This window comes from Cuculus canorus, chromosome 6 (genome assembly GCF_017976375.1).
Source record: "Cuculus canorus isolate bCucCan1 chromosome 6, bCucCan1.pri, whole genome shotgun sequence".
Taxonomy (NCBI): Eukaryota; Metazoa; Chordata; class Aves; order Cuculiformes; family Cuculidae; genus Cuculus; species Cuculus canorus.
This window is the reverse complement of record NC_071406.1, coordinates 12,490,728-12,503,495: the sequence shown is the minus strand read 5'-3', so window position 1 is coordinate 12,503,495 and position 12,768 is coordinate 12,490,728. Positions and strand designations below refer to the sequence as shown.

At 41.1% G+C, this 12,768-nt stretch overlaps 1 protein-coding gene across 7 annotated transcripts in view; it reads right to left on the bottom strand.

Moving 5' to 3' along the window:
* The window catches only part of SEMA5B (semaphorin 5B), a 283,392-nt gene that overhangs the window by 90,073 nt on the left and 180,551 nt on the right, over positions 1–12,768 (bottom strand). The gene's annotated exons all lie outside the window — the stretch shown is intronic.

Here is a 12,768-nt window from a genome sequence, read left to right as displayed (position 1 = left end):
CCCTTCGCAATTTTCCTCCCTTCAGCATTTTTTAAAAATAGTCTTAACAAATTCAAGCAGGTATTGTTAGCTGGAGGTAAAAATACATATAAACATCCATACTATACATAATACATCATTCTGAGTACAAGAAAAATAGCTCTGTTACATAGGGAAAGGCCAGGCTTGCAAAGTTCAGATACAGATCCAAAGCTCCCCTAGAAGTGCCAAGATTTCTTTTTTCCCCCCAGTGTGTTACCAACACAGAAAATAGCTTCAAAGTATGGTCTGGATCTGAACTCTTCTTGAACCTCCTCACTGCAGCCAAGATATTTCTTTAAACTTCCATAGAAATCGTCCCCTTGACACGATAGACTTTTTTATTTTTGTAGGAGAGAGATGGGAGACAACTAAGAATAGAGGAGGAATTTTCCCAGACCCAGCTCAGGTCCATAAAGACACTAACTCAGAACTGCAAAAAATTGTACCACCAGGAAATGCAATATTACAACATTTGGGGAAGGGATATTTCTACCTCATTGGAAAAAAAAAAAAAAAAGTATCTTCTCTATTAGCTGAGCATTCTATTCACTTTGGCTTAAAGTAAGACTTTACAAGCACAGGCAAAGATCCAGTGGGACAAGGGGAGAGCACAGACCTTTCCCTGGGATTCGCTTGGGAAATACCTCCCATGTATTGCTGTCCAATCCAGGCTGTAGGACAAAAGCTTGTGCCTCAGAAGTGTTTTTGTGAGAGCTGGCATGAGTCCTTGCTGGAAACAATCATTTAGCCATATCCTGAGAGGGGATATGTCACTGGATGAGATAGCTCCTGTCGATAAGCCATTATAGGAGAGCAAGAAAATCTGACTGGTGACTCCCAGGAACCCTTGGCATCTGCAAAATAACTGCGCGGCACTGTTTTGGTCCTAACACCCAAATCTAGCCCATATTCATCTAACCACAGTATCCTTACACCTTGGAACAAATTTTGACAATATTAATGGGAAAAAAAAATCTTAAAAGAGACAGCTTATTAGGTGGTTCTTCTTCCCATTTCAAAAACAGATACAGAGCACTCTCTGTTATACAGCCCAGTTTACCTTAACGGTGCTTGACAGGACAAAATGAAAACAAAAATCATTGGTTACTTCAACAATCAATGCTGCTTCTCTGCAAATTCTCTGGGTCTTCTGGGAATGCAACAACACAAGAGAAGAAGGTGGCCTCCCAGGGGACACCTAGCTCTTCCTGCCAAACACCTGCACCACACAGAGCTTTGAGGCATGTTGTAAACATAGCTCATGTTAGAGCACTGGTCCCCTCCAGCTATGGTCTCCGTTCTTAACTGTTTTCTTTTATTAAGCAACACTGCCCTTGACCTTTCTGAAGCACTACCTTGATGTCTAGTGATAACAGAAGATCTTGGTGATGGCCCAGATTATAGGAACATGTTGTTTGTGACTGCATCATTAGTCAGGGAGCACTTCATTAGAGCTCAGAGGATAATTAGGCAATATGGCAATCCAGAGCATGTTTTACAAGTCTCACACATGTCTTTGGTAGGACAAGGAGGAGCTAGTTTGAGGGCTGAGTAATTCCAATGACCTCTAGTGACTCAAAGAAAATATTCACAACCCTGCAAAGCAGAACATCTTGTCAATAATAAAAACATAATTGCAAGGCCAACGAGTTAATGTGTATTTAAGTAATTGTACTGCAAGGTATGGATATGCAACAGTCAGCTGACCTACAGCCTAAACATGTCCTTCTGTTGGGCTCGTAGGAACCCACACACATCTGTAGTCATAGCCTTTGGGCTGGACCTGGCAAGAGGTCCTAGGCAGACTCACACTTCTGAGCTTGGGGTTTTCACATGAGCCTTCAGAATTGCTTGGTTTCATTATTTGACATATCAGCTGTTTTTTCAGTTCAAAATTTCCCACTCTTGTCATCTCTGCTGTCTTCGGCTTCTCTACGCAAAGTCCCTGTGTAATGCTGGTGCTCTACCTCCTGCATCTTACTGGTATATCCAACCCAACCCAATTCTTTCCAGATGAAAGTTTCTTCCTCCGCCTTAGATTTGTTTTCTCTCAGTATCAAACTGCATCCTGGACATTTGACAGAGAAGCTTTCAGAAAGACCTCTCTCTTCTGGAGTGCTTCTGTATGTACTCATATGTTTCTCAGTGAGGCAGACATCTACTAAACACCTGCATAACACTACAGTACTCTAAAGGGATGCTTTGTACTTTTGCCTTCTTACCTGATCATAACTTTTTGCACAGCTGACTTAGCCATCTCCCCTCCCTTTCCTCATCTCCATCAATAAACCAAAGGAAAAAATTTCCTTTTACTGCTGGAAGCTGTCTCTGCATGCTTGGATGATGTACAAACTGTATCCACCAGAAATTTTGGGTCACTTAGTTGGGTCATCATCCTGAATTTATGACTCATTTTCTCAGTTATCCAAGACATTTAAGTTTCTTGGCTCCAGAAAACACATCTGGGATTATTTTTGTATCTCTTGCTACACGTCAGTCAAAAGCAGTCGAGTAGACACCTGTGGACCCATGTGGCAATAAAACAACTTTCATGACATGTGTCATGGAAAACAGAGCCTGATCGAAGACGTGACAAACCTGGTGGCAAGGCTACATAGAAACACAGGACAGAGTGCACTTTCTCCTAGCTGTTTCCCTGCTTTCCATGTGCTTATGCAAGTAAGCAAATACTTTTTAGGCCATCAGGAAGTAAGCAATTCCTCCCCTTGCATTCTTACCAAGAACACTCCAGCTTCTCATGTTACTTCCTTACAGGCTCTCCAGCATCTCTTCCCTCCTGCACTTCCAGAAGAAATGCAGTTTCTAACAGTATTCCCAGGCACTTTGTGGACCTCCTCTACAACCTCATGACCCATGTGCAGGATGAGGGAACACCAGATCCATATGCCATACGAATGAATCAACCAGCTCAGGGCTGTAGTTGCGCTGCTTAAGACAAGAGCCATTTAAACCATGAGCAGGACTGTCCAGCCCCTGTGCAGACACACAGAGGAGTACCAGCAACTTTGATCCTGAACTGAACACGCCTTCCTTCAGACAAATTGCATGGCCACTTGGTTCTTCACAACTCTATTTCTGTTCTTGAGTTCTATGCAGGAAGATTTTCTCAACAACGTCAACAACAACAACAAAAAAAAAAGGTTTGCGTGTTATTGCTGCATCTTCAGAAAGTCACATGAAGGAGAACAATCACAGGAGAAGCAGCCATGTATACAACCACCTGTACCTGGTGCAACACTGCCCAACTAGAAATTAACAGATATGGGCCACAATGGCTATGCTCAGTGGACATCTGAATATTCAAATGTCACACTCAGGCATAGAAGGAGTTAATGTATGTTCTAATAAATTATAAGCATCATGGTTTGCTCCCAGTTCAGACTGCAGATCAACAACGCTCTAGAAATTCTAGCTCATCATGCACTGTCAAATCAGTTATTCAGCGCGCACTGCTGAGAGAAGCTTTCTAGATACATTTATTTAATTACCTGCACATCCCAGTGCTAGCATCCCAAGTACCTGCCTGTCACTAGCAAGTCCTGCTATCAATAGTTACGTGCATCCCCAAATGCTGATGTGAAAATCTCTTCTACTTCTATAGACTAGCTTTTACATTCTGGGCAGCAATTTATAATTACTTCAAACACCACATATGAATTTGATAGATTAAGCACACATTAATCTCTGCACTGTACTTGCACAACAGAGGTTACAGGTTTTTTGTGTAAAACCAGAACATTGCTTTAGAACTGGAAAGTGAAGATTGGAAGAGAATAGGTTACATACATATTTATCAGGTAAATTAAACCCATTCTTAATTTCTAAAGTCATTTATTAGAAACTTATCCATCTGTTACCAACCTCACTTCCATTAAATAAGTATTCTGTGCAAGCTACTGGCAGCCTCGCATGCCTGCAGACAGACCCAGAATTACGTTGTTTTCTTCTGTTAAAGGGGAAAAGGTGTAATACAAAAATGTACGTTGTGTACGTTTGGAAGAAGACAAAAATACCCAAGTACAGGCTTACTGAAAAAAAACCCAACCATGGGCTGATTCTGTGAGATGCTCAGTATTTCCTAAAAGGTACTGAGTTCCTCAGGTTTTTGCAAATATCAGCAGAAGCAGAAGTAGCACCTTGTGTCCCAGCTTTGGGTCTGCAGGGATGCTAACGGTAGGAGCTTCCATTTCCATCAACCCTTCACAGTGCCCACAGGAGACTTCTCAATCCATCCACAGAGTAAGAGGTGATTTCGGTTCTCCACTTGCGCCATGCAGGGCACCCCAAGCAGAGTCTGCCAGTCACATCACTCTTTGCTGAGTTATGCATGAGGGAGAAGGGCAGGAGGTGCTGTGATATGACAGTTATTGTGCACTAGAGACCTGTGCTGGCAGAGTTATTGCTTTCCTTGTGTATTCATTTACATCTTCCTTTCCAGGAGCTGTACCAGGTGCTAGTATGTTCAGAAAAATGTACCTTTGGAAAAATACTTTCTTTGAAGGTAACCTCCTGGATTCCTTCTATTGGCCTAAAATCTCTGCATTTCTTATTTATATTTATCATTTTTTTCTTTATCAGCTCATTTCACAGCAAGAATGGAAGATTTTCTCCACCTCTAGCAAGAGAGGAACACAGGGGGACCATGTTTCTGCACTGCATTAGTATCTGCCAATTTAAATGGAAATAAAGCACGTGTCTACATACCCTACAATACCAGTTTAGCTTAAGGGCTTTGCTAAATTGGGGTGCAAAGTCTTTCAGGCAGTGGCCAATCAGAGGCCAGTTCATTCCCCTACAAGATGTCAGCACCAATCTTTTCATTCATACTGATGAACAGATTTTGGACCTCTAAAATATCACCCATAGATTCTTGCTGAAAATGACAAATCCATTTCATAAGTTTATTTCTATGTTTCTACATACTTGCAGTCTCTAAATAAGTTTGCACCAGAGTAAACCTACCCTCCCCTGGGCCAGTTCTACAGCATTTAGAAGAAATTGGTAAGTCTTACAGCACTTAGAAGAAAAATCTTGGAAAGACAGTTCTATAGGCTGGATTGAAAAAATCCATGAAAAGGTTCTTGTTTAACTTAGGTTTCTGCGATGTGTACTGTAAAAATATTTCTACAACACTTTAGCTATTTCTTCCTTATTTAATCCTCCAGGACTTTTCCATCAAGACTTGCTGCCTTAGTCTAAAAGTGGAAAGTTGAATTCCCTATTTGAAGCATTGGGTTTTGTCTCTTGAGGACAAGGTACATTTACAGTGCACTATAAATAATAACGTACTGTAATCTAACTTCTTAATAACAAAGCACAGTAGCTTAAATCCCTAGAGGCTATTTCTGAAGCTCCAACACTGGTAATTTACTAAAACTGTGATAAACATGTCTGATAAACAGATAACTAATACTGAAAGAACATAATGCCAAGCTTCAATAAATAGTTCTGCTGCGTACTGGAGTATGCAAATTACAGATCACTGCTGCGTGCAGTGACAGGTATGAGGAAAGATCACAGGATTCAGTCAATTCATCAGGAGGAGAGGAGGAGCCTTGGATGAAGGGAATTGCATTGCCTTTCATCAAATTACTAATTGATTTCCCTTACGTGATCTCAGATCCTTTGAGATGCGCTAATATTCAAGCTGTTTGCTTTACACTGAGCACCCATGCTACCTATCAAGAGACGAGGCCAGTTGCACAGTGCTCTGGAAGGCTGGGCAGTAAGTCAGCTGGGGAAGACCTCAAAATGTAACACTTGGAAGATGGAGGTTGGCAAACATACAAAAAGAATTCATTGGTGGGTTTCAGTTCCCATAACCTTCATCTCTGAATCAGACCTTCTTACTATAAACAAAAGTCACTCTTTTACTCTACTGGGATTGATTTTGGCCTGGCATTTATTGGCTGCTGAAAATGAACACTCACTCTGTTCACATCAGAGCAGAAATGAATGCTACATGCTGGCTTAGTAAGGATGGAATTATTTATCAAAAAGGACTTTCTCATCTTAAGAATGAATCTTTAACTCAGCTCCCAACAACATATCTTTGGATATTCATGTTTGTCTCTTTCACAGACTCTTATCGCATCCTTACAAAGAGAAATGCAATACCCTGAAGGAAGTTCCACTGCCCTACCTCACCTATTTTACAAGAAATTATATAAATAGTGTACATTTGCACCCACTAGTCAGGGAACAGAGTTTCCAGGAGGTCTGATTGCATTCTCTTTGTTGGTTTCATTCTTAAGCCTCGCTGATGTAGCGTAGAGGCTGTCCTTCCACCCGTTTTCAGATTCTACGCATGGATGAAGGGAGCATCACCGGAGCATCTGACAGAGCAGGGGCTCAGCCTCCAGGCATGGGAGCTCCCCTTTCTCTGAGGGAGCTATCCCAGCCCAAAGAGCTACTGTACAACAGCTGAGTCACATTAACCCACTCTGTTCATGTTTCTGCCTTATCTCAGACACTAGGTAAAATATTTGTTTAAACCCTTTGCAGCCTTCCTCCTGCAGAAAGCACATCCTAATAACACAGCCCCGTGGCACGCAGTAAGCTCCTCTTCCTCTGTTGTGTGTCTGTGTCTACAACCTGTTTTCAACTGCAAACGTTACTATCTCTTTGAGGGAAAGTTTTCGCCTGCTTTGAGTTCTTCTTGGATGGTCAACGTTACTGATTTTCACTCTTCCACAGCTTCAAAATCTCTTATTATTTACTTCTATTGTATGAGCATGTAGAGGCATGAACTAAGATTGTGATCTCATATTTCCAGGCAATATATAAACATGTCATGGGAGAGAATTTCTGTCTGAGAGCACTTACAAGCTAAACAGACAATGCAGGCACATAGGAGAAAAAGAAAACCAGAAGCAGAGAGAGGTCAGCTGCCTAGGAAAAGCCACTGAGCATGTCAGAGGCAGGGATGAGCTCCGCACTTCATTCTCTTGTGGACTAAAAGCTTTCCTCTCTAGCACAAAATGAGTTCTTAGATAGCTTTTTTTTTTTCCCCCTAGTATCATAAAATGCATGCACTGAATCAGTGTAGCACAGAGGGAGCAGGTTTAGAGAGTAGAACAACAGGAGATATGCCACACATCCTGTCTTCTTTCTGACACCCTGGGGCAAGGCCACAGCATAATGTACAAAACAAATCTGAGCTTTGGTGCCTTTGGCTTCCGTTTGTCCTATACAAGAGTCCATTAAACAACGTATGGTCTGTAAATTAGACATTCCCCTCTTTGCAGTGTCAGGTAGGAATTTACAGCTCCAGAGCATGCATTTTCTTACCTGAAAGCAGCACTGTGTGAGGCTTAACAGATCATGGTTTCTACAGCGTACTCAAATAGAAAGTACTGTACAAGTACAAAGTTTTATTATTAATGGCAATTGTCTAAAGCTTTACTAAAGAACATTTGATACCAAGTACTAAAACAGTGCTTTCTAAGCTAAACAATAAATGCGGATAGTCACATCCAGGCTACAACCTGTACTTTTCAGCTCTTCGGGAATGTTTGTGTACAAATCACAGCTTATAACGGAGCAGCCAGCTCAACCTTGAGGAGGTACTTTCAAATTAAAATTCATATCTGAAGCAAGCAGATTGACTTGCCAGTGCTCTAAGCTTGCAGTAATCCTGGTATAAAACATTTGCAAGTTGATGCTGAATTCCACGCAGAGGACAATACGAGCTTTTCTACACAATGGAACTTTCTTTGTCATCCAAATTTGGTTTTGTAGTGCCCGTGAGCCACCATCAGAGCCTAGGACTCCCCGTGCACCAACACACCGTGGTTGGTGTAGCTACAACCTTGCCAAAACACATTATAAGCAAAACATAGTAATATATGAGACATCAGGCAGCAGTGGAAGGCAGGGCACAGAGACAACGGAGCATAACCACGCAACAGGGAAAAGCCTCAGCTCACCAGCTGCATAACTCATCCTGAGGTTTTGGTAACCAGAAGAGTTTTACATACCAAGGCTGAGATTTTTCCGAGACACAAAGAAAATACATGGGAGAAAGCAAGAGGAAAAGGCATATTAACCAAAGGGGAGAGAGATGCTGGCTTCCTGGGCTGCTCCCGAGTGGAGCGAGCCTCTTACAGGAAGAGATAAATAGATCTGAGAGAGACCCTTAAAATTAATACAAGCACTAATGTAATGGGAAAAAGATTCACTGAAAAAAAGGAGAATTAGTGGAAGGGTGCAAAGATATTAGTGATGCAGTAATATGAGGAGCTATGGATGCAACACTATACCTGAACAGAAGGGCTTGTAGAAGCCAGGAATGATGCTCACATTACGGGTTTTAGCAACAGATCGGATTGCACTGCTGTCCATAAGGGTAAAGAAAGAAGGCATACACACCCTGCTGTGGCTACTTGCCGAGCTTAGACTGACAGCTACATATTTATGCAGCAAAGTTAGATGAACACACCAACATGTTACTTTGGAAGAAAGATACAGCTCTAAAGAAGAGATAAAGATGGCTCTGAATTTCTGTTTCCACTATCTAGTGTTTGTATTTTATCATTCTGTGTAAAGAAAAACGTCACTTTGTGACAACAATTTCATTTTGCTGATGATCCACTTCATTTTGCTTGAAAGTGCTTAACACTGACAATGATTTAGTTGCAAGTATTGTAAAGGAATGCTTTTTTTTTTTTTAAAAAACAACTGAATCTATTAGATGTTTCTATTGTGTTTAAGCACGCAAAACCAGGGACAGGGCCAAGTGCAAATTGATAGTCTTAGTTAACTGGACATTTGGCATGCTAGTAAAAAAAGACATTAAAAAAGCTCTCACCTGTAGCCAGTTTAGAACAAATGACAACATCCAGAACTGGAGAACAGCACAGAAGATGTTAAGGAAAGAAGACTTATAGTGTTCCTGTTACTGAAGATCAAAAGCATATAGAAACTGAGACTTTTAGCACACTGGGTAATTAACAGCCAGTGGAATTTGGTTTCCTGCCATGTCACATTCAGTCTATAGCTTATGACAACAAACGTTACTAAATGTACTGGAGATTACAGAGACATAAGATTATATGATAAATCAGTAAAATAACTAAAGAGGCTAAAATACACTCAGTCAAAAACAATTAAAGAAAAATTCCACTGCAGTTGAGCACAGCTCAGGAATACAAGTACAGCTGATGCACATGCAGGTGTGGCTGTCACTGGTGAGGTGGGTACCATACCGCACTGTTTCTCACATCATTAGCACTCTTTATTCTGTAATGAACAGTTTTTGTTGTGGTTTTCTTGGGTATTTTTTTTCCCTTCAGTTGCTACAAACAAGGTACAACAAGCTGTTTCTAAGAAGCCAGCCAACAAATGGAGTCACAGCAATGGCTGCCCTTGATAAAGTGGAGGCAATTCTTCCTTGGAGGCCCCTCTACCACCAAAAGATGTCCATCGCCACCCCTTTATGTTCTTTGGCAGAGTCACGATTCAGAACTAAATCCCTCCTTCCTCATTGTGAGCTCTACTGATGGATGTGACGAGACTTATAAGTAGCCTCCTCTTAACCGTTTTGCACAATGATCTCTGGAGTAGAAGGTTCAAAAACCCTTCCAATGGACCAGCCAATATTCAGTACAAAATCAATTTACCATGGCTGTAGTCTCTTTTGTATTCCTGTATCAAGTAAGGCAATTTTACTCTCCTTCATTTTTCTGCTCCGGGTTTCCTAGCCATTGTGCCTCTTCGAAGCTCACTGTTACACAGAGATTTTAACGGTTCCCCACTATACATTTTTTTTTGTTCCCCCCCACTCTGCTTCTGAGGCAAACTGGACAAATCCTGCACAGTCAATTGAATGCATTTTTATGCACTCCCATTAAGAGTTCGGCTATGCTTCAAACCCAAAATGTAATCACTGAAGCACACGTGAAACCTCTGTGTATTATCAGCTTTCTAAACTGGGGAGGCCTTGCATTCTCTATTCCCCTCCAGATTACACCATTGAACATACTGGCTCAGCATTTATTTGTTTGCTTTAAGAAGGACCTAAACTAAGTATATAAGGAAATACTCAATTTGGGTCTGATTTTCCCAACAATTAAACTGAGACTCAAGAATCAAAATCAGCACATCCTGCACTATTAAAGAGACTAATGAAGAACTCGAGGTGGTATTTTCACCGGTTTGAGCCTACTCTTTTTCTTTAGGGAAATCATATCTATTGCACTGGAGGGAGCCTAATGCTCTTTCAGATGAGACAAACACTGCAATATATTCTCATTAAAATCCTATAAGATGTTGAACATGGTTTGAAACTTGTCTTGGCTCAAAAAAAAAAAGGGTCAGTGTGCAGCTAAACAAATAAATATGCATGTGATTCGATTTATCCTATCAACATTATTTTCTGACTATGCACTTAAGGTTGGTGTAGCACCATGAAGAAACGAAAAAAGACACAAGAAATTTTTAATTAATTGAAAGATGCATTACTGAGACCAAACAAATGCTTTGTGATTACTTTAATTAACCAAAGCCAGTTCGTGCAAGCCAGAGAAACTGGGAAAGTTTTGCAAGGCAGGATGAAAACAGATCTCGCCTGAGCCTGCTTGTACCAGAGGAACTTAAGTGAAACCAGACTCTCCCTCCTGCTCTTCCCCATTTTAAACTAATAGTTTCTGAGCTTCAGGAATATAGGCAAAACAAAAAAATCTAAACCCTCGCTAAAACGGAGTCTTTGTACATTCCCTGTTCAACACAGCAGATGTATATCTGAATTTCCATTTGTTTTGCATACCTAGGGAAAGGATCCAGACCCCTATTCCTAGACACCAGGATTCTGACATGTACTGTGGAAGTACATGAAATACTCAGCTGCACTCTGCTAGGCGTTTCTCCTCAAATTTAAATGGCAAACTTTGCCCCAGTGAGCCTAAATCCTGGGGTTAAGGTGAAAGACAATGTGTGTCTGAAAAAAGAAAGGCAGAAAGAACAAGAGGAAACAGTGAGATGGCTGATAACTGCAGTCAGGGAGTACATGTGGTGCACGGGGAAATGTGACACAAGCTTCCCAGGAAAGTTTTTGGCAACACACCTAGATTTTCACCGTTGGACTCTCTGGCTTCTATGGAGTTTGGTGCTCAGCATCACAAACTGCCAGAAAATGTCACTTTTGATAAATCACTAATAAGCAAGAATAAGTAGGACCTTTCAGCTGTTACCAGGCTGGGCTGGAAGAGGAATTCAGTGATGAAATGTCCCCCAAGTTTCATAAAATAAATTTCGGTATTTTTTTATTGTTCTATAGCTACACTGTGCTTTACATATCTGCTTTCCTCCACCAGGTGCCTAACGCTCTTGATAAGCTAATTACAGCCTTCTGCTTATTTCATGTCAAGCTTAACTCCCCAGTTTGAGTCTAGCCTGCAGTTCTGGCATGTTTTTTACCTTAATCTAAGACCATCTGTGCTCCATCAGCAAGGAACACTTAAATACAGATAAAGTAAAGAACCAACAGTGTTGAATTCCCCATACAATATCCCAAGCTCCTCTCTCCAGCATTTCCAATTAATTATGAAGCCAACATCCGTCCAGTCCTAACTACACTGGAAGGCTCCAGCAGGCTACAGTTATCTACAGACACAGCAACACTTTCAGTGGTCAGTGGGGAAATGACAAGCTAGAAAAGACCTATATTTCTATATTGCTTTACATCTTTATATCAAAAGCTTCACATTTGAAATGTCATCACACCACCACTAATATATGCAGTGGTGAAGTTCAGCACTTGATCAATGTAAAATCAAATACTTTGTTTCAGAATCACAAAGAGTCAGTTTGGGAAAAAAAAAGCAAAGGGGTTGATTTTTCAAGAATCCAAAAGATATTTCTCAAGTCTTATGTTTATTGCAGCAAAATGAAAGTGCACAACATTTTAAATCAAAGCTGGACTGTGACATTATAAGGGAGATGGTTCTCTGCCTCTCTCCTGTCCCACCATCAAAAGTTCAAGTGTTTCTTACCTCTCCTGTCCCCTTGCTGCCCAGCCCAGCTGGACTCAGTCCCTGCCTGCTGCCACTGTAAGCGGCCAGAGCCCCACTACTGTGTGTCGCATCAATTCATCTCGCTTCCTCTTAAAACTGGGAAACAGATGCCTTCAGACTCCCTGCTTGGTCTGTCACAGTTTGCCTTGCTTCTGCCTTCTCTTTTCCAACACCAGACGTCAGCACCTGATGCCATAGTGAGCTCTGCCAAGCTTTCTCTCAACAAGGAATTTATTTGGTCCTTCTCCTGCTAAGACAACTCTGATGTAGCGTCCTTTATTCTTTGCTCCCAACTCCTCTGTTCTGTTCTCCAGTCAACACTCTCCTGCCAACCCAGGATTTATTTTCCAATTCCTTTCAGTTTGAGTCCTGCCCTTACATTCCCCCACCACCTGTTTCTTCCCTCACCTCCCCTCCAGCATGTTTGCATTTGACTGCTACCAAAGTCAAAGATTCCATAAATGAGTTTTGAGAATATGCCTTGTCGTTAGTATGAAGGAATATAAAATAATTCTCCACTAGGATTAATGCAGCATAGCTCTTTGTGCTTCTTCTCTAACTCCTTTTTGGTGGTTTTCAATGCTTTCACATTTCTCTTGCATTGAAAAAAAAATTAAATTTCTTTTCTCTAAATTGCTCTTAAATCCTCAATAACTGATCTCACAGCAAAAGCTACTAAATCTGTAACAATTATATTAGTCATGTACATTTTTTT